The sequence below is a fragment of the Mixophyes fleayi genome, chromosome 1, assembly GCF_038048845.1.
Source record: "Mixophyes fleayi isolate aMixFle1 chromosome 1, aMixFle1.hap1, whole genome shotgun sequence".
Taxonomy (NCBI): Eukaryota; Metazoa; Chordata; class Amphibia; order Anura; family Limnodynastidae; genus Mixophyes; species Mixophyes fleayi.
This window is the reverse complement of record NC_134402.1, coordinates 193,944,923-193,966,280: the sequence shown is the minus strand read 5'-3', so window position 1 is coordinate 193,966,280 and position 21,358 is coordinate 193,944,923. Positions and strand designations below refer to the sequence as shown.

At 39.6% G+C, this 21,358-nt stretch overlaps 1 protein-coding gene across 2 annotated transcripts in view; it reads left to right on the top strand.

Annotated features, from left to right (window-relative positions):
• The first annotated feature begins 1,841 nt into the window (after nt 1-1,841).
• Nucleotides 1,842-21,358, top strand: part of MOB3A (MOB kinase activator 3A) — a 33,627-nt gene continuing 14,110 nt past the window's right edge. Inside the window, exon 1 of one of the 2 annotated variants that reach the window (XM_075204707.1) lies at nt 1,842-2,059. The gene's annotated coding sequence lies outside the window, so the exon portion shown is untranslated. Of the gene's footprint in view, nt 2,060-3,484; nt 3,568-21,358 lie in introns of those variants that run through there. The other variant, XM_075204708.1, reaches the window with a different exon arrangement.

Below are 21,358 nucleotides of genomic sequence, written 5' to 3'. Positions count from 1 at the left end.
ATACATTTTGCTATGCAGGAACATATATTAAAATTATATTTAACAAGGGAAAAGGTACATTTATGGAGGTGTATCCTGGTTTGTGATCAGATGCAAAGTATTTACTCCAGTGTGAGGGGAAAGGGATTGGAGGGTGGTCTTGTGCTAGTGCTCCCTAGTTTTATCACTCATAATCCAGCGGTAACACATACTGGGCCACTCGAAGGGATTATCCCCCTGGGCTAAAATATTCCTGCCAGGAGCTCAGCTCATCCCTGCAGAAGAAAGTGGTGTGAATTTGGGGAAATAAAATATTAATATAAATAACGTGCAAAGTTGAAAAAGAAAATTATCCCACATAATGGATACAGTAGTCCCTCTGGAATAGAGACTGTTTACCACTGCCATATTAGCAGGAAGGACTTATTTTACCTGTTAACATGATCGTGTCTTTTCAGGTCATTAATCTGTTGGAATCCAGTTAATTATTTTAAGATCTTTTTTACTATGCATGTGCGATGATGGCAGTCTCATTGGGATTCTTTATAAGTAGATGTTCTATTGTCCTGAAGTGTAATTAAAGGTGTATCTTTAGAAAATGGGGGTCATGCAGAGCACAAGTTGCACTGAAAGTGCCATTAAAAAAAAGTGTGAGTAAAATTAGTGTATATTTTCAGGGTATGACGTTGCACGCAACTGAGGAAATGTTTCACTTGGCAGGTATATGTCACATACCGATGTGCGTGTTGTGCAACATCCATTGTAGGCGTTTTCGGTGGATGGACATGGGTCAGCATGAGCACTCCGATGGGTCTGTGGCTATCAAAGCCTGGATTAACTTTTTCAGCAATTTGTGCTAGAGTAGCTCTTCTGTGGGATTGGACCAGATGGGCTAGCCTTTGCTCCCCATGTGCATCAAAGAGCCTTGGGCACTCACAACCCTGTCACCAGTTCACCGATTATCTTTCCTTGGACTTTTGGTAGCTACTAACCACTGCATACTGGGAACACCCCAGAAGACCTGGGGGTAAATGTATTAATGTCCGGATTCTTCAACTCCGGCGTGTTCAGCGTCTTCGGCGATTAAATTTAAAGCGTTCGCTGCATTGTAAAGGGAAACTTCCCTTTACAATGCAGCGAACGCTTTAAATTTAATCGCCGAAGACGCTGAACACGCCGGTGTTTAAAAATCTGGACATTAATACATTTACCCCGTGATGTTTTGGAAATTCTCTGACCCAGAAGTTGTCTAGCCATCACAATTTGGCTGTTTTCAAAGTTGCTTAGATCCTTATGCTTGACCATTTTTCCTGCATCCAACACATCAACTTCAAGAACTGACTGTTCACTTGCTGTCTAATATATCCCACCCCTTGACAGGTGCCATTGTAACAAGACAATCAATGTTACTCACTTCACATATCGATGGTTTTCATGTTGCAGCTGATCGGTGTATATGTTTGCTTAATCACTTGGTTTACTTATTTGCATTTGCAACACTGTAACTTATGACCACATGTAAAATGTATAACAAATGAAAAGCTAAACTTACTGAAACAAAATGAGATGTCAACATCTTGTAACTTGGCCTGGCTTCACCAAAGATAAAAATTCCCTAAGACGTTCTGCACATAAAGGGTCAAATCAGTGGTAAAATTATCTGAACTTTAAGATGTAACTAACATCACTTTTAAACGAAAAAAAAACCCCGCTTACAACACTCGAGCAATACAGGACTAGGGGACCTGTGCTGCCAGACAAGCACCTAAGGGGCCAGCTGCCCATCACACTCGCCGATGTCATGTGTGACAGTGATAGGGCGGAAGGACAGGCGGGGCGTGGTCAGTCACGAGTCACACGGGTTGAGGGGAAAGGAGGCCGGGCGGAAGCGGCACTTGGCCACTAGTCGTCACGCTCGTGTACGGCGGAAGTAACCGTTTGTCGTCGTACGCGCCTGGGAGTAAGAAAGAAAGAGACGAGCGAACGTCAGGCAGGTCCCGTGAAGTGCGGCTGTTTTGGCGGGAAACCAAGTGAGCAGCTGAGAGAAGCAGTGTGGGGTCCGCACTCGTCAGTTATACAGGTAATGGGGGACTAATCTCATTATACGGAGCGTGTTCTCTGTCTCCGTATGAGCTTACAGGGAGTCTAAACTGTATGTATATCTCCCGGGTATATTGTTGTCCCCTGGTCCCAACAGGCGGATTAATAGTGTAATGAGAACAGTCGGTGCTGTTCGCTGTGTAGAAGAAACGTAACTGTGGGACAGGCGGGTGTTCCTGGGCCCTGATATGTGTCCTGAATCCTCCCCCTATGTATCTAATCTGTCATTGTGTGAGAGCTGCTCATTTCCAGGGAAAGCCTGGTTAATGTCTATTGGTTTCAGTGAAAACTGTAAGCGTCTCCTCTCTGTTGCCTATCCGCCGGTATGCACATATGTCAGTAAGTCTGCGGTGTGTGGGTTACCAGTGTGATAAAAGGTTCTTATTACTACTTATGGCATTTGCTGCACTAAGGGGTCTATTTATCAAGCAGTGTAATGTCCCCCAAAGGACACAACGTGATTCAGCTGGAATTTGAAGGATCCTTCAGATTTATGATCGTGGATATCTGCAGCTTTGCATTCTATTTTGTTTTCTGAGCAGTGTCCATAAAATAGTATGGGGCCTGCTCCCTAAGGAGCACATTTAACAATTGACGGTATTGCACTATCGTGCACTTACCGTGTAATTAGGTAAAGGAAGTCTGCAATTGATATTTATGAAAGCTCCATCGGACTGTTCAATCTCCAAAACCAGTAATTTTCTCTGCACTTCGTTTTTTCTTGCAGTCACCATACAACAGTATGGTGACTGCTCGGGACCGGCATTTAACAAGTTCCGAAAAAACAAATGTTTCGGAAACTTGTAATGTAAATGTACGCCAGCTTATCATCAGAACTGTTACAGATTCTTTTCTTCCTCGTTATGTCCAGCTCTGCTACGGAGGGAAAAGCTGGACAGCGCATGTCCAGGGAGTGATCTTGTGATCCCTCCCTGTCATCTGATCTCATTTCACTAGTCTCGTGTCTGTGCACAGCCTGGAGGTCTCTAGACTGCACATGCGCAGTTGCATCTACAAATGAAAAAAAAAAGAGGAGGAGGAGATGGGAATACAGCGCGTCCGAAGAGGCAGGTAAGTATGATTTTTCTTTTCACAGAAACAGCAGATTATCGGGACTGCTGTTTCTGTGCTCCGGTTTTGATAAATTTGAGAAATGAATCAATACTTATCCGTCCGATAAGGATTGATAACCATTTCGCTATTTCTATGATAAATGTGCCCCTAAGTAATCTAACAAGTTCCGAAAATGAGTAATTTTTTGGAAACCTATGTTAATGCTCGTGTACATTAACGTAATTGAAAACTTTTCTATCTGTCCGCTCTGTTCTGAAGAGCAGAACTGCACAGCGCATGTGATCCCTCCCTCCCACATGATAACAGTTCCTCGTTAGTATAATCTCTGTACGTATGCCCTATACTTTCGGTCGGGCATGTGCAGTAGGAGTTTAATGAAGATGCCGGAATCACAAGTTTCTTCACAGTGAAAAGGTAAGTGGTAAACTTCACAGGGAGAGCAGTTTATCGTGACTGCTGTCCCAGTTGAACTTTTTTCATAAATAGAAGACATAGTTCAATCCTTGTCAAAGCGATAAGGATTGAAAACTATTTTTTATTTTATGCGGTTGTTAAATAGGCCCCTAAGGGGCCTATTTTAACAAGCTCCTAATCCCCATGAAAATGGCAGGACCACCGCAGTTTTAAGTGTCCCCTTTATATGTAACTAAAGGATCAATATCTGCTGCATGTTCAATATTTTTAATCACAAAAGCAGTTCCCATTGGTTTGATATCCAATTTGTGTGATTCAACAAGTTCCAAAAATCAAAGTGTTTCAGAACTTATGCCAGATGGCAATAGTCATTGAAGCTTATGTGGAGAACATTCCTCGCCACATCTTACCTACTCTCCCCTCTGGTTACTGTCGAAAAGATGGCCACGTTGTGATAGTGATCATAGAGGAGATAGGTGTCCGCCAGGGCAAGCTGTTTATCGTGATTGCTGTTCGGGCAGAACACTTTTAATGCTAACTTATCATTGTGATAAGGCATGGAAATGATCATGTCAAAAATGCTCTGGTTAATAAATATGCCCATATGTTTATTAAAAGGGTGTTTTTTTATTATGATTATTTGGTTCTAGAATAACATTCTGTGAGGATTGTGCTTTACACATAGAGCATATTTTTTTGTTGAGGATGAATAATGGGACACTTGGTTCCATAACATCTGGAGGTTCAGATGTTGCCTACTTCTGCCTTATGCATTTTTGTTTTTCAACTGAGCTGCATATGGTCATTTTAAGTATGTTATTCTGATAATTTTTCATTTTTTATGTCCAGTTCTTGGTAGTGTAAAGCTATAACCTCTTAATGCAAAAGTGTTACTGTCTCATATCCTGCTATTTGTTTCCTGCTGTCACTTCCCTTCCCTTTTAGCATTCTGTACAGTGTATGAGCTCTGTGGTTTTATCACATTTTATCTTCTCTTCACAAGTTATACAATCTGCTTGTGTCCCTCCATCTGTAAAATTACACATACTAACACCCTCTTTCATCAAGTACTGTAAAGCTGTCAATTTGGATTTGCTAGTAGCATTAGAATGCCCTTGCCAGTTCTATAAATGTTCTTTTGTCTGTCACTTTGTCTTAAAAGTTGCTTGAAAGTAAAGTTGATGGTCTTTCTTTTTTTTTTTTTTTTAGTAAAATAGATTTTGTAGTGTTATGGTAAACAAAAAATGAAGTTATGCTGGCCCAACTGCTTGATATCAGTGTGGGTCCCGAAATATCTGATGCCCTATCTCTTCAAAATCAGTGGAATCGATATAGGGCATATTTTTAAATCCAGTTAAAATATCGTTATGCAACCTCACTAACAGGCCCCAGTTACTCTTGAAATGATCCCGTCTGAGTAGTCAATTGACAGATTGAACCTTGTCCAATATTGTCATCATCTCTGTGTGACCAAATTGAAAATTAATCCTCAAATGAGCTACAAGACCAGCACATGTGTGGCTTGTTTTGCTGTTACTTGCACTCATACCAAGCTGCAAGATTAGCCTTGTGGATGGCTTTAAAGAACTAAAGCTAGGTACACACTACAGAAAAGTAAACGATTAACGATATACCAACAACAGAATAAATTAAAAAAAATCCCGATCAGCATACCGATTGACGTGTACATACTATACACAATTATCAGATCTCTGCTCTTTATCTGTCAAAATTATCGGCTGCAAGGTAGTCCATAAAAGGCAAAAGTGACTTGGAGATCCATTATTGGCTGACAGTCGGGTGAATTCATACACACTGCAGGATTGGAAGGTGATTGGTCGGAAAATATTAAAAGAGTACGACCAACCAAATGACACGATGATCTGCACTTTGGGGCGACTTTAGATCATTGTGTAAGTATACACACTACACAATATCTGACCAAACAGTCTGATGTCGGCTGATTTGTCCAATTATTGGACGCAAAACCTGTAGTGTGTACCCAGCTTAAGTCTATGGATATCCACTTACCCCCATTTTGTCCTTGCATAATGACCCTGCAAATGTCACATGCAGGTCTGTTCTCAATAAATTAGATTGGAAAGGTCACAACCTTGGACAAACTACTGGCACACTAATCTCTTATAATACTATGTATAGTTGTTAACATTCTGGTGATCTGATGGTTGTACTATATCCCATCACTTCAAAACTGAAGGTATCCCTGATATGGAGGAGATGAAGATTCAATAGAATCAGTCGCGATGATCCAGTCAAATACATCTTTTAACTTTCTAATTTTTTGACATACATCTCAGCAGTCTTATTTTATAACTTTCCACGAAAAACTGATTATAAGGAAAAACATTAATCTTTGTGCATATTTCTTTAGATCTGCATAGCAGAGAAAAACTGCAAAACTGTCTGTCTGCATTGTTCCATGAAGGCTAAAATTTGGTTGTCTTGTTGCATTGATTTGGAAGGGCCGCAGTTTTACATGGTTACATAGTAAGGTTGAAAAAAAACACCAGTTAAGCCTTTCAAATTCGGGTTGTATTGACAAAACAAAACAAAAAAAGCAGTGCAGCTGTTGGCAATTTAGGATAAATTCCTATAGTCAATTGCCTATATAGTGTATTCTTTACTAATTATAGCTACATATACTACTGTAATTAACTAGTCCAATCTATTAACTTCTGTTAAGTAATTTGCTATTACTACATTGTGGTAAAGAATTTCACAGGTTAACTACCATTAGAATAAAAAAAAACTATCTCATGCTGATGGTGAAACTTTTTGCTTCCATTTGCAATGATGAAGCCTTGTTCTGTGAATGGTCCTTGATTCAAAATGTATGTTGGACAAATCATTGTGTTGACCTTGAATTTATTTACATATTACGTAGGTCACCTCTCTGGTGTCTTTTCTAATAAGGTATGAACTAGCTTTATCTCTTTATAAGTTAGCCCTTTTAATCATTATATTAATGAGGTTGCGCACCTCTTTATGCTCTCGAGTTCTAATGTGTCCTTTTTACATTGAGGTGTCCAAAACTGTACCCCATTTTTACGATGTGTTCCAACTTGTGACATATAAAATGGTAATACCCTGTTTGTTTCATTTTTATTCCTTTTTATGTATCCCTGGATATTATTTGCCTTTGTAGCTGCTACCCTGTTACTCGGCTTTCTCAGCTGTTAGTTTACCACTTTGCCAACTAGTATTCCTAAATTAATTTCTATATCCGTTTTCTGATTGTATTCCATCAAATGTGTAATTAGCACAGTTATGTACTAATATCATCATCATTTATGTAGTGCATACAAATTGTGCAGCACTTTTATAGATAATATTTCTTAATTCACATCAGTGCCTGCCCCAGTGAAGCTTACAATCTATATTCCCACACCACCTAAAGTCCATTTTGTCAGAAGCCAGTTATCTTACCATTATGTCTTTCCAGTGTGGGAGGCAAACACGGAGAACCAGGGCCGGATGGGCTGGTGCACAGACACTTCCTGGTCACATGTGCCGCGCGGCACATGTGGATATCCTCCATAATCCATTCTTCTATGTTTAGTGTTATTTGTTGTTTGAGCACCCCCTCACAATGGAATTAATCACGTAATTTTCTAACATCTTAATTTTCTTAGAATATAATTAGTGTGAGGAGTTTCATCCCTTGAGCGTACCAGTTTTTGTTCGTGTGAACCATGGTTATGAAACATTTTGCAATATTTTACATAATTCTTTCTTAAAAATATGTTATATGTGCCACCGTAAAGTGCAGTTTAAATGCTGTAGTTCTTGCTTAAACAGGGAAGGGGAAATCTTTAAGACACTAGTGGAAAAACCCCAGCCACATTTTTTTTTTATTTTTTTTTTATTATTTCTCATACAAGTAGGGATTTTTTGTTGTTGAAAATAAGTGTGTGCTTGTAATTTGACCTCCTAATAGAACATAACTGATTTAGCTATTTGTGTCTGGTAATTGCGAACATGCTACAAGAAGCACTCTAACCCAATTTTTAAACCATTTGTTAATGTATTGCTTAATCTGGTTTATATTATAGAAACACTTCCTTTGACCATAACATGTTTCTCCTTTTTAGATGGGTGGAGGAGAGATTTGGCAACTAAGATTTCAGGAGTCTAGAATTTTAAAACTCCTTCGCTTACATAGACCAGTAACCTCAACTAGACGCTTCAGGATGTTTTATGCAGAGCACTACTATTATCTTTTATTTATAATTCAGACATTACATAGCACTGTACAATAAGGGGTTTAAACAAATAGCATACAAAGACATGAAACAGAAGGTAATGAATGAGCTTACAAGCAAAGAGATGTGGAGAACACTCGATGCACTACTAGCTACAACATATTGGACCCTGCTAGTGTATTACATTTTATATTTACATTGAGTGGGCAGTAATCAACCACTCTGTGTGTGTGTGATAGCAGGGTGGTATTTAAAGTAGGAACCAATTGCAGGCATGTGTGCATGCAATTCAGAGAAAAGATTAGTAAAACAAAATACTATGGACAGATGATAGAGGGAACAGGACACCTTAGCTTCAGTTTGTCTGGAACAGAGACATCTGATTTATATTTCTACCTCTCCACATTGTAACTGAATCAAATATTTTATACTGTATTGAAGAGTGTCTCTGAAAAGTCTAAAGGAGCATACAAAATTATAGTCATTTCTTTGAAATATTTTAATCTTGTTTCTGTATGTATCCTGCTGGCTGTCATGTTATTGTAATGGTGTGTGTGCTTATATATAGATATATATGTAATCTACAATACTGTGCAAACGTTTTAGGCAGGATAAATGGTGTCCTCAATGCTGAGAAATACAGGCAGGTGCTTATCCATCATGCAATACCATACATTTATTGTGCAGCAGGACAATGACCCCAATCGTACAGCCAATGTCATTAAGAACTATCTTCATTGTTAAGCAGAACAAGGAGTCCTGGAAGTGATATGGCCCCCCAGAGAGACCTGATCTCAACATCGACTCTGTCTGGGATTTCATGAAGAGACAGAAGGATTTGAGCAAGCCTTCATCCACAGAAGATCTGTGGTTAGTTCTCCCAAGATGTTTGGAACAACCTCCCTGTCGAGGGTACATAGAAGAATTGATGCTGTTTTGAAAATAAAGGGTGGTCACACCAAATATTCTTTTTATTTAGATTTCTCCTCTGTTCATTCACTTTGCATTTTGTTAATTGACTAAAATAAACTAACACTTCTATTTTTAAAAGCATTCTTACTTTGGAATATTTTTTCCACAACTGCCTATAACTTTTGCACAGTACTGTACGTATATATGTATTTCACCTTTTTTGACGCATGTTGCATTTTTTTTCACGTTTCTTGTAACGCACTAGTGATGTGGGTGTCGCATTACATCATTTGGCACTTTACACTTTGTCATTTCAGAAATTGAAAGTTTCAAGCGCAATGAGCCACTGACCAAAATAGCATTTGTCCAACATTGTTCCTGTAGTTGGCTATAAGTTATTTTTAAATGAGATGGTGGATGCTGACTTGGCCGGGTTTATAGATGGGTTATAACAGTATCAGTCAAGTAAGAGTACATCAGTGGTTTCAAAAGAGGCATATCAAAATGTCACAAATGGGGTTTGGCTGTTAATGGAATAACAGTCCCACTCTTGTCAGCTGAAATGGGAGACTGCAGTTTATTTGAATTACTGAATGTAAATACTGCAGGATTGTAAAAACTCATCAGAATGAATGGTCACTGTTCCATCACGGTGTTTTCCAAGAGTTTAGGTAAGGATCAATGGGAGAGCAATTTAATTTATCTTGGTGCATTTGGGACGGCAGTCTGTAGGTGATCTTAATTGGTAGAAGTTTCTAGGCTAGTGTTAATCCTGTCTAGGGGGCAGATTCTGAAAACCTTCATTTTAATTTTTTTTTTGTTCTCCCCTCAACTGTGACGCTAGAAGTTTATTGCCATTTCTTTAGCTTGCCTTTCTCTGTTTTGTTAGTAACCGCTTTAAGCACCCCCTATTTTTTTTTCTAAGTATTTGGGTGGTGGTGGATCTAAATTACCAGTTTTGTTTCCAGCTGTAGTACATCTTTGTCTTTTTGAATGCAGCATATTTTATTATACAGTCTTGGATATAAAACAAGAGCCTGGCTCAGGTTGGTAAAAGATGAGGTATTGGTGGTGTCTGGTCCACTAGCAGAGACGAAGTCTCCCATAGCACGACTTATATTGCGTAATATACCAAGTAATATAATGTGTTCACCATGGGGAGTGCTGTCAACAGGAACTCAGAGAGGGCTAAATATGTTTGCGGTCAAAGAGCCAAAAAAATATCTCATGGAAATATTTATCATGTACTGTGCTTGGCATGCAGTTTGTGAAAGATGGCCACCTTTTTTAATTTATGGGTTAATAATTTGCACATTTAGGAAGTGGGTGCAGTAAGGGGGATCAGGTCCTGTCTCAGATATGTGGCCATGGCGGCACAGTGATTAGCATTTCTGCCTTACAGCGCTGGGATCATGAATTCAATTCCCAGACCTGGTTTTGGTACCCTGTTTTCTGAAGCCAGTAGAGCTCCAACCTTTTCACAGGCAATTGCGCTACTTTGTGACAGCGGTGGTAAGGATGCAGGAGGCGGTGACATATTCTTGCAAGTTGCTGGGACCTCTGTCTGGTTATGGGTCTGTGATAGGCCATCTCAACAAAGAATTTTCATGACGCCTTTAGCATTATTGCATTATTGTGGATGTAAGGTTTGTTGCCAGTTGAAAATGAGTTGAAAATGATGTTTGCCCGTTGTAGGGCTTAAGTTTCAGCACTATTCTATTTAGCCTTTGATAGGAAATTTAATGGTCTCACCACCTGCATCATAAGTTCCTGTTGACAGTGCGCCCCACGGGCAAAAACATTATATTGTATATTAAGCGTTGCCCTATAGGCTGCAGGTATTCGCAGTTTGGTGTTTGCGAAGTTGAATGGCTGTGTTCGCACAAGCTTAGACTGGCTGCACTGCTAGAAATATGCAGACTGCAGATGACGATAACTCTGGGCACTGTTGTAAGGTGGCTGACCATGCTAAATATATTTTCCCAGGAACAGCTGGTAGGGGCAGATCATAGACTCAAATACAGGCTCACATTGAGCATGTGTTTTTTTTTATTATAAAACTCGCATATGACAAACATTATACATGCAGTTACAAAGCATATGTGACATTACACTTGATATTAAATGTGCAACAACATATTTCAAAACATCAATAGCTATGATAATTATAAAAGAAACAGGCTTATTGTACCTTTAGGCTACTTGGCAATAGACCTATCAAAATCTCCAGACCGTGCGGCACTTCCAGCAATCTGCCACACTCTCCTCAAATTCACATAATCTCATAGCAGGTTGGAATCAAACCCCCAAAAATATTGTATATGAGTCTTGGTTGTGATAGAAAGTGTGTTGATATAGCTCTCCCACATAACAAAAAATAGTTCTGCCTGTTTTTCATTGTCAAGCAATGTCTCCACCCAGTCCATACGAAATATGACATTAAGTTTCTCTTTAAACATGGATATGGTGGAAGGACAGTATTGTGTAATCAGAGATATAAAATAGATTTACATGCTGCAGCACTAATTGCAAGCAGTAGCCTACTTCCGCCCTTGGATATTTTCTGAGCAGCTGGAAACACTCCTAATATGGCCCATTCCGGTGTGAAGGGGACATAGTTTATTAAGAAACTTTCAGCATGGCGCTTAACTTGAATCAAAAGAGCCAAACTAAGGGACAACCCCATAAACAATTAAATCTGCGTCAGCGGTATGACATCAAATGCAGTTACTGGATTGCAACAGGCCCTTCCGAAAGCATCTCTGAGGAGTTAGGAATGTATCATGGATTATATTTAAGAGCATCTCAGTGTACAAGTTGACAGAAATCATTTTACATGTGCTGGTAAGAGAATTGAGCAAAACTTTCAATGTAAGGTTAGGGAAGTGTCAACCATCGAGATATCCCTGTATGGGTTGTAGCATAAAAGTATCTCTCAGTAAGCCATAATGAATTGTAATTGCCTGACGTTTAGGGGGAGGTGTGAACAATATTTGGTCTAGGGGATTAGTCCAATCTACAGCTGACAATGTACTAAGCACCCCACCAATATAGCGCTGTGCCTGTAGAAACGCCAATGGATAGGCTCTCACAACTTCAAAATTTTCAGAGCCCTCCTGAAATGACAATGGCCTCCTTTCTCACTTATTGACGAACTGTGAAATATTGGTAATTCCCACACACTGCCAAATCGTAAATGGGTAACCAGCCACACCTTCATGAAAATCTGGGTTGTGTAGCAATGGTAAGTGAAGGAATTTCTGTGTGTTTAGACCATGTTTATTACGAAGGATATATCATAATTTCCTAGTGTAGCAAAGAAGTGGATTATCTTTAATATCATTTGAAATAGCTTGGTCGGGCATGTGTAGAAAGGTCTTTTAAATTAGTGGTAGGGGCAAATTGATGTTCCCAGGAGGTGTTAGCGTACATGTCCTGATCATTTAGCCAATCACACAGATATCGGGGAAAAGCTGCTAGGTTGTACGAGGCTACGTCTGGAAAGTTGATGCCTCCATTAGATTTATATTGCTGTAACCTTTGTAAGCTAATTCTTGACCTTTTTTCCTTTTCAAATTTTCAGTAAAGAAAATCTAACTGTTTTAAATCTCGTTTAGTCAAGTTTAACGGTAAACAAAAGTCTAGGAAGAGAAATCCTCCTGACCAACTTTGCCCTTCCTATGTAAGATAAAGGGAGACTGCTCCACCCATCAACTTCCACAAATGATCGCTTTAGAGAAAGTAATCTGGTAGACATATGATGAGATTTTAGGGATCTGAATCCCCAAGTATGTGAACTGATGGGCAGTCCACTTTATCCCCGCAGACCGCCCCCATGAGGGACAGGCCACCTGCAACTTAATATATAGAGCTGTAGATTTATCCATGTTTAGCATAAAGCCAGATTTCTGGCCAAACCCACCAATTCTCTCCAGGATTGATTCTAATGCATGTTGTGGATTTGCTATGTATAGCAATAGGTCATTGGCAAATGCTGAAATTTTAACTTGGTTTGTCCCAGTCTGTATACCAAATTTGTAATGTGTGTAAAAGTAAACTCGGTGCCAGATTGAAGAGTAAAGGTGGTAGAGGGCAACATTGGCGGGTGCCTCTCTCCATTGTAATGCATACCCTTTAAAACCATTTAGCAGAATTGCCATAGTTGATTTATTATAAAAATATTCTATCATTTGAACAAAGACAGGGTCAAAGTATCTGTCCCTCAAAACTTATAAATGGGGCCAAAGTACACTGTCAAAAGTTTTGTTTGTGTCTAAGCTCAATAGCATATCTGATACCCCTACATCTTTAGACGCTGACACATCACTGACAGAGCAGTTTGAATGCCCTTGACTGAGTGTTGTCCCCTCACCAAGCCTAATTGACGGTCCGTTAATAGAGTAGGTAGGATAGTTTGTAATTTATCAGCTAATACTTTGGCCAACAATTTAAGGTTAGAATTTAGCAATGTAATTGAATGGTAGGATGTGACAAGTTGAGGACCCTTCCAGGTTTGGGATTGCCCGTGGTATAGGCTTCATTAAAGGTTGGAAAAAGCAATATTTCCGATTGTATGGTTTGAAACCATTCCAACAGAGTAGGGGCAATATTATGCTGAAGGAGTTTATAATATTCTGCCGACAGTCTGGTTCCTGGGCCTTTAATCATAGCATTGAGTTCTGCCATGGTAAATGGACCACCCAGGACTTCCCTCTGGGCAGGTGTAAGTTTAGGTAATCTACTAGCTTCCAAAAAACCAGCATGCACAGTGGCGTCTATAGGGATGTCCTTATATAAAGTGGCATAGTATTGGTCGAACCGATTTAAGTATATCTTGAGACTTTGTGTACATTAGTTATCGGGTACCTAATGGCTGTTGCTGGACGTGCTCCCTGTCTCTGATTAGACATCATGGCCTGCAAGCTACCTGTCTTGTTGCCCCATCTATAAAACTTGTGTTTATTATATTCTATATTTCTCGCTTGGGGCAAGTAATTTTCAAGGAGAGCCCCCTCCTGTAAATATTTTGTGTGGTCGAGTTCCCCAGGGTTCGCCACATACTAATAATATGGCTGCACATTTCCGCTTTCAACGCCTCCCAGAATAGAACAGGGGTATCCCAATTATCAATATTATCATCCACATACTCCATCCATTTTGCCTACAGTTTAAAATCATTGGATGATACCAAGTAACTAGAGAAATGCCAAAGGCAGCAGTAGTCTTTAGACTGCGAGAGACAATTAGTTGTGGGTGCATGATCAAAAATGAGAATATCGTATATCCCTGTGTTTATGTATGTAGAGAATTAAAGTATCGGCAACCAAAATGTAGTCAATCCTGGAGAGAGACAGATGAACCGCTGAATAAAATGTATATGATTCGTCCGAAGAATTAAGTACTCGCCAGGGATCTGTCAACTTAACGGACGTCTGCAAGCTATGAATATGTTGCCACAAATGCGGTGAGGCTGTCTCCAGTGGGAGCATTTTATCAATATCCGGGTTATCAACAGTGTTAAGATATTCCCCCCCAACAATCAATTGCGAGTTCTCCCTACCTGCCAAAACAACAAGCAAGTCATTATAGAAAGCCTGCAGTGGAATTAGGGCGTATACATTAACCAAAGTGTACTGTTGAACTATGACATCCATAATGATATATCAACCTTCCGTATCAACAATGGTGGTCATGGGTTTCATATTGAAGGCCTTTATGAAAAAGAATAGCGACTCCCCTGGTTTTAACACGGAAGGGAGCGGACATGCATTCAGCAATCCTTTTAGTTTTAAGGATAGAGCCGTCTCCCTCCCTCCAATGGGCTTCTTGAAGGATAACCAGATCTGAGTGGAACTTGCCCAAATGTATGATCACTCTGTCTTTTAATGGGAGAATTCAGTGCCCCCACTTTCCAAGATATCAGTTTAAACTGTCTTTGTATAATGTGATGAGGTGCTATTATACAAAGACAGGCTGCTATATTAGAAGGATCAGTCATCCTATACCTACTATGTCAAACTTGTGCAATCTTGAACACAGCCAGTAATTAGTGGAAGTCCCTCTGTCCCAGCGAGCAGAGAGAGCCGCAATATAAACAAGTCCTGCGCAGTCGGAAACAAAGTCTAAATAAAATGCCAGTTTTAACATAGAGAGAGAGAGAGAGATCATTGACATATTTGGTTTATATTTTCGTAATGTATGTACATGTGACAAACATGACGAGTTTCCAACTCCATTTTCTTAACCTAACCAAACCTATATAACTATTTGCGTACATTGCCACGTGTAGCAACACACACACAGAAAATCTAATTAACATTTGATGAGAACACTGACTCTAACAGTAACAAAGAAAAAGAAGGGTAAATATATTACGGATCATTAAATCGCGAACATGGAAGGTAATAGGGAGATGAGGGACTGATCATTAGTAAAGATAATGAAAAAAAAATGGCCAAACAGGAACAGCCACAGAAAATTGCCTACCATTCAGCGATCAGATTAAGAGTTTAGAATGGCTGTTATATGGTGGAGTGCCATATCCATCCGACTAGTAATATATAAGGCATTGTCAGGGTACCTCAGCATATCAAATAATCTTCAGTCCAAGAGAAGAATCTGATAACTGAAACAGTCTAGTATATTAACATTTGTTAAGCTAGTCTGTAAATAGTACCTAAAGAAATTCCTAAGGGTGGTTAGGGGGATCTTTGTGGCTGAGGGGGGTGGAAGGAAATGATTTTTAGAGAAGCTTGGGTCAACAAAGAATACCGTTTTTTCAATAACGCTTAATTTGGCTTGGTACAAATCTTTTGTTATGAGCATGGACATATTGGCACACTTCCAAAAATTATTTGCGTTTTTGATAGACCAATGTGGAAAAATCCTGGAAAATGAGTATCCTATGATCATTAATAGACAACTTGGGTATCTTTTTCGATATGCATAAACTATTTTCTCTTTTACTCTGAAATCCAAGAACTTTGCAGTAACTGGTCTCTCTCTCGACCCAACTGATGGGCTCTCAATTTGGGTATCCTGTATTTCAGAGCGGACTCTTTCAATAGGAAAACACCCAAGTAATCCAACAATTCACACTTAACAAACTCTGTTATGCCTACAAAACGTAAATTATTTCTGTGTTGCCTATTTTCTAGGTCATCCACTTTGTCTATCAGGGATTGTATAGTTCTAGACTGCGCATCCATCAATTTTGGTTGGGTATGGGATTGATCCTCCATATCACGGACTCATTGTTCGCGAGTAGTGATCAAAGCACAGTTGGCTTCAATTTTGGCCAAGGTAGAATTGTATCTGATTTGTAAGTCCTTCAACTTTTTATCTGTGAGGGGCATAAAAATACTCGAAATGTCTGATGCTGACTCTGTGACAGATGGAATATTCAATATCGGAGAATTGTTGGTATGGATATCGGAACTGTTTATGGACTCTGCCTCCTCTTGGGGGGGTGACTGACTTTGGTTTTGCTTATATTTAACCATTCCAGAACCATGCGAGTTATGTTCAGAGCAAGAGGAAGATGCTCTGTCCAAATATCTATCCATGCCCTATCGGGGGTCACAAAGATAATTCGGGTACTCTCTCCAACTATGCACACAGTAATACATTCAACAAATGCAGTATAAACACAAATCACAACCCTCCTGAAATATAAACAGCTTTAGTGCAAATGATCACACATGATGTAGCACGTGTCCTTGTGTTTCAAACTCCCTTTGTCCCATAGATTGTAAGCTTGCAAACAGGGCCCTCTTACCTCTCTGTATATATTACCCAGTATTGTTTTATTAATATTTGTTACCAATTGTAAAGCGCTACAGAATTTGCTGGCACTATACAAATGATATTAACTCTTAAATTGAAATATATAAAGCTTGCAGGATGTAGGAACAGATGATTGCAGTGTATGGGGGGTGGGGGAGTGGGTAAGGATGTTACATTATGTAGATGTACACTACCCACAAAAGTCCATCCTTCAGTATTATTTGAAAAAGATATGTAGATAGTTCATTCACACAAATTGGCAATCGTGAGGATGTAAAGCACTGCTGAAGTAGTCTGTACACCCGTTAGAGCACCTCACAGCCTATGGGAGATCCACTTCTGAGCTGGTAATCAATATGATAAAGATGACCTCATTAGAAATTTTGCAAACTTGTAAGAAACTGTTCTACACTTTAACAAGACAGAAAAGTTTGAGATTCCAGGCAAAGCAGCTGAAAATAACAACGCAGGGTTTGCAGCAGACTCAAAAGAAAATCCAGCATCAGTGCTCAATGAATCCATTAGATGTCAGGCATGAGTATTGAATCCATATTATATATAGTAGACAGACAGTCCTGAATAGCAATGTCCACATAAGATCAATCACATATTTTATTTTTTTTATTTTTTTTTTAATATATAAAGAGCTGCTTTACAAAATTTCACACTGGGAACCGTACAGGTTTGTAGAGCCCTTTCTGTTGTTAGGGAAACAGTGTATATATAGATGAATGAGGAAACTAATAGGAAGTTGTGATCACTCCCCTCACTAAGCCACTGCAATAACTGGTAGCAGCAAGTGTCAGCAATCAAACGCTGATGTAAGGGAATGTAATAATAAGACAAAAAAAAATCTCCTTCCTGCTTTTATGTAATCCACAGTTCCCCAGTAGATGTGTTCTTTTTGTAGACTGTCATTTGATCAGTATATCGTAAAGTTAACTACACGTAGATCTCACCACTCAGGGAGTAACTAAGGCAGGATAGATAAACCCATTAAAGACGTCCTCCGCGAAGATTTGTATGTTTATTGAAATATGTCCCTATACAGCAACAGCGGGAAAACAAGCGTATGCCTGGGACATTAAGGGAGATAAAAGAGCACAACCACAGTCACTGCGTATCAATTGTGTGAAGGACAGCTCCCTTCGCTGATGAAGTTAACACTCACCATGAGGATGCATAGATCTCCGCAGGTTCCAAAGTGAGCAAGGATTAACAGCAACCCTTCACAGCATACAGGTTCGTCCTCCCACAAAGGTCCTGCACTTTCCCAGACGCTTCTCACAAGTAAGTTGTATTCAGTCCCAGCGACCGATAAGTCAGACGTAACCAGCAGATGTGATGTCCACATTTATCGCACACGGGACAATTTTTAAGACTCCACCACAGGTGAGTATACATATTCCCTGCCGCACACCAGGTAGAGAGAATGGATAGTATACCTGGTTGGATCCATACTCCATGTAGCCTGTGAGCCATAATCGCGTAGCCCTAACCTGCAGTCAGCAAGATCTTTCAGGTTGGCAGTCAGTAAGTCAGGGTGTTCGCCTCTCAAGATGTGCACCGGGTAGACAATACTCACGTATGTCCCTTAGAGGGATAATATTCTTATGCATGTAGAAGCATCCTCACTGGTGTGGCGGGAAAATCTCATAGGCCACAACGTTGTGGCAGGACTCTGGGTAAAATGCACGGTCTCCAGACCTTCAAAAACCATCCAACACACCCTCAGTGTTCACGAACACAGATATTTCGAGGAGGGGTGAATATGGTCAATACATGTCGCATGATTCCAGGCAATTGTAATACGTAGTCTGGAGCTCTGTTAAGCTGCGGCCATACACATTGCCCCGCCCACCGGAAGTCTTGAGCATGTCTTTTAATGTAGTCGCATGACATTTAACAATGACTGTTTTACATCTCTATTAAGGATCAGTGATCCTTATTTCAATTAGGCATGAGATGGGAATAAATAACATGTTTGAAAATTACCTATAATTTGTAACTTTAAAGCTAATGTGTCTTCTTTGTTAATATTTATTATACTATACTCCTTTGTATTGCAGAACAGTGATGGACCATTCGTATGGTACACCTTCGCTAATTTTCTGTTGTAATGTCTACACCTTCTCACTCCATCAGTGTGATGCTTTTGTTTTTTTGAATTGTTTTCTTATGACTTATTTTCGTTAAATAACTAATTCTTCTTTGTACAGACATTTTACTGAGTTTTAAGCTTTATAAAGTGATTCTAAAGGTAGATTAGGTTTTAACAAACAGATTTGACACTTAATAGCTTGCTGCACCTGCATGCGTGTGTTTTCACACGACAGTCCGGAGACTTATATATTTTTTAATATTTACTTACGGCACTATTGACGGCTTTGTCAGGATCGAATTTCTGGGTTTCAGGCACAACAAAGTATCAACTACTTTTTCCCTTTTTTTTTTTTTTTTTTTTGAACAGGCTCACTCATCAGATAAATGACTGATTTGCAACAGAACTCTCGTTTTGTAGGAAATTATTCTGTTGATTTCTTGAAATTGTAGAGGAAAAAGTAATAATGTAAGATGTGACAGGATGGACCACCTATGCCACCCTGTCTGTTGTCGCTGGGGACTGGCTAGGCTTACTTTGCCACCATCCCTCCCCTTCTTTATGCCAAATACGCCCCTCCTGTCGCAATAGGAGATGCCTGCTACCACCACTAGGCTTTTTTACGGGACCTAGAACCGCTTCCTTCTGGGTAACTCTTGCTGCTAGGGTACCCCCTTGCTGGTATACCTGACCTTTTGCCTTCAGTTCAGGGTTTCTGTGGATGGTTCCCCCCTGCCCTATCACACTGGCCAGAGCCGCAGGTAGCGGGCAAAACGTTGGCACTGGAATGCTGTGTCCACCTCAGATCAACCGGAGAACGGATTAAATTTGGGTCAAATTTGTAAGTCACAGAAATTTACAGCAGGGTAAGTAGTCGTCAAAGCAGGTTCTTGAAGCGAAAGATGGTTTATTAGCTCAAGTAGTCCTAACAAGAACAGTTCACACGCCAGTAGCGATCTTTTCAGAAGTATAGATGGCACAAGAATGATGCATTACTTTCTCAATCAGCTCACTTTTTATACAGTTCTGACATAACTCCGGGCAGGGGGTAAGCCAGCCGCCCCTAATCCGAGATGGTTCAGCAACGTCTGAGCTATTTTTAGTATATTTTCCCAAACATAGATTTAAATGCAATTCATAGAAAATTTACATTTCTCTGAGAGATCCTAAAACTTGCTGTGATTTCCTGCATCCTGTTTTAGACACAGAGGAAATCTAACAGCAAGTCTAATTAGACCTTTCTGTGCCTTCAGGTGTGTTGGACACTCATACATCAAAAGGACTTATTAACATGAGATTAACATATGGGGTGCTTTCTTCAGACAGTTGCAGAATACACATTTTCTCCCCTGGCATATGCATCAGAAATAAATACATTTCTTTCCCTCTATTGTGAAGTTGGGAATTCCCAAAGAAAAGTTACAAAACCCAAAACAAGTCATTTGCCTACATAACACATCCAATGCAACGCGATAAGTTCATTTGCAATTATACATTGGTGCCTGCACCTCTGATTGAAATACATTTCTACAATAAATTATTTCTAAGTGATCCAGCCACAGAAGATTTGTGATTTATAAATGCAGCATAGATTTAAATTACATTTTAAAAATCTATTTTTACTATTTTCAAGTCCTTGTGAAGTCATTAGATGTAGCAAACTGTTTGGGCATGTGTATATTTGCTATTATGTATTATTTTGCTTGATGAAGGAATGCTTGTGCCTTTTGAAGGAGGTAATTTGAATATTTTTTTTACCAATAGGATCAAGGCTTCAGCTTTATAGTTAGGTCTGGTTGTTAGTTTTTCCAGGCTTATTGTGTCCATGAAAATACGGGCACTATGGATCTTAACTTACTAGGTCCAGGTCAACTGTTTTTCATATTGGAAGCCCTAGTGGTGGTGTCACCTGTTTCCTGTAGGGTGTGTGTGGAGGGAATTGTGTGTCGATGTTATGCATGAGGCTCACAGTCTCTCTGAGATTAGTTATCCCATGTGACCAGTTAACGGTGGCCAGAGTGATGCTTGGTGAAGACGACTTTGTAATTGTCTTCCTTATTGACAGTTAAAATGGCTAACCTCACACCAGTAACATTTTATGCATTGGTAGTTCATGTTGTAGAAGCTTATCCAACGGAAGATATTTTAATAAAGTTATGAACGTTGGGGGATGGGGGGTATATTTTCAAACAGACCATAGATTACTTCACAATAATCCTATTGAAGGATACCATTTAGCCACTTTTTACAGAAAATGGGTGATTACATCAATAGCTTGTACTTGGCTTTACAGCATGTAAATATTAAGTCAAATTTATGTCTTGTAAAGGTCTGGAAACTATGTATATGTAGTGCCGACTGACATGATGGCATGCACATTTGCACCGATGTCAGAGATTGATAAAGCTTTGCTCAGTGATATGACTGAGACCAAGAGAGCGAGAACAAAGTGACAAGTGAGAGGAATGACTGGAAACTGGCAGTTGAAGTGTAGCGGTTGGCCTTTAAAAAGCGGGCCAGAGAAAAAGGAGGCTGGAAGTGAGGAGAGGAAGAAAGTGACAAGCAAGAGAACGGACAGAAGGCAAAAGCGAGAAGTTGAAACGGAGGAGAGAGAGGGACAAGAGGAGACCAAACAGAGTGACATATACAGCAGCAGGCTGAAATTTAAAGACGGGGAGAAGAAGTGAAAAACAGTAGATATTTACATGAGGAAGAAGAGTGGTAATAAGAGTAGGAAAAATAAATCAGATTGCCAGAAGCAAGACAAAGT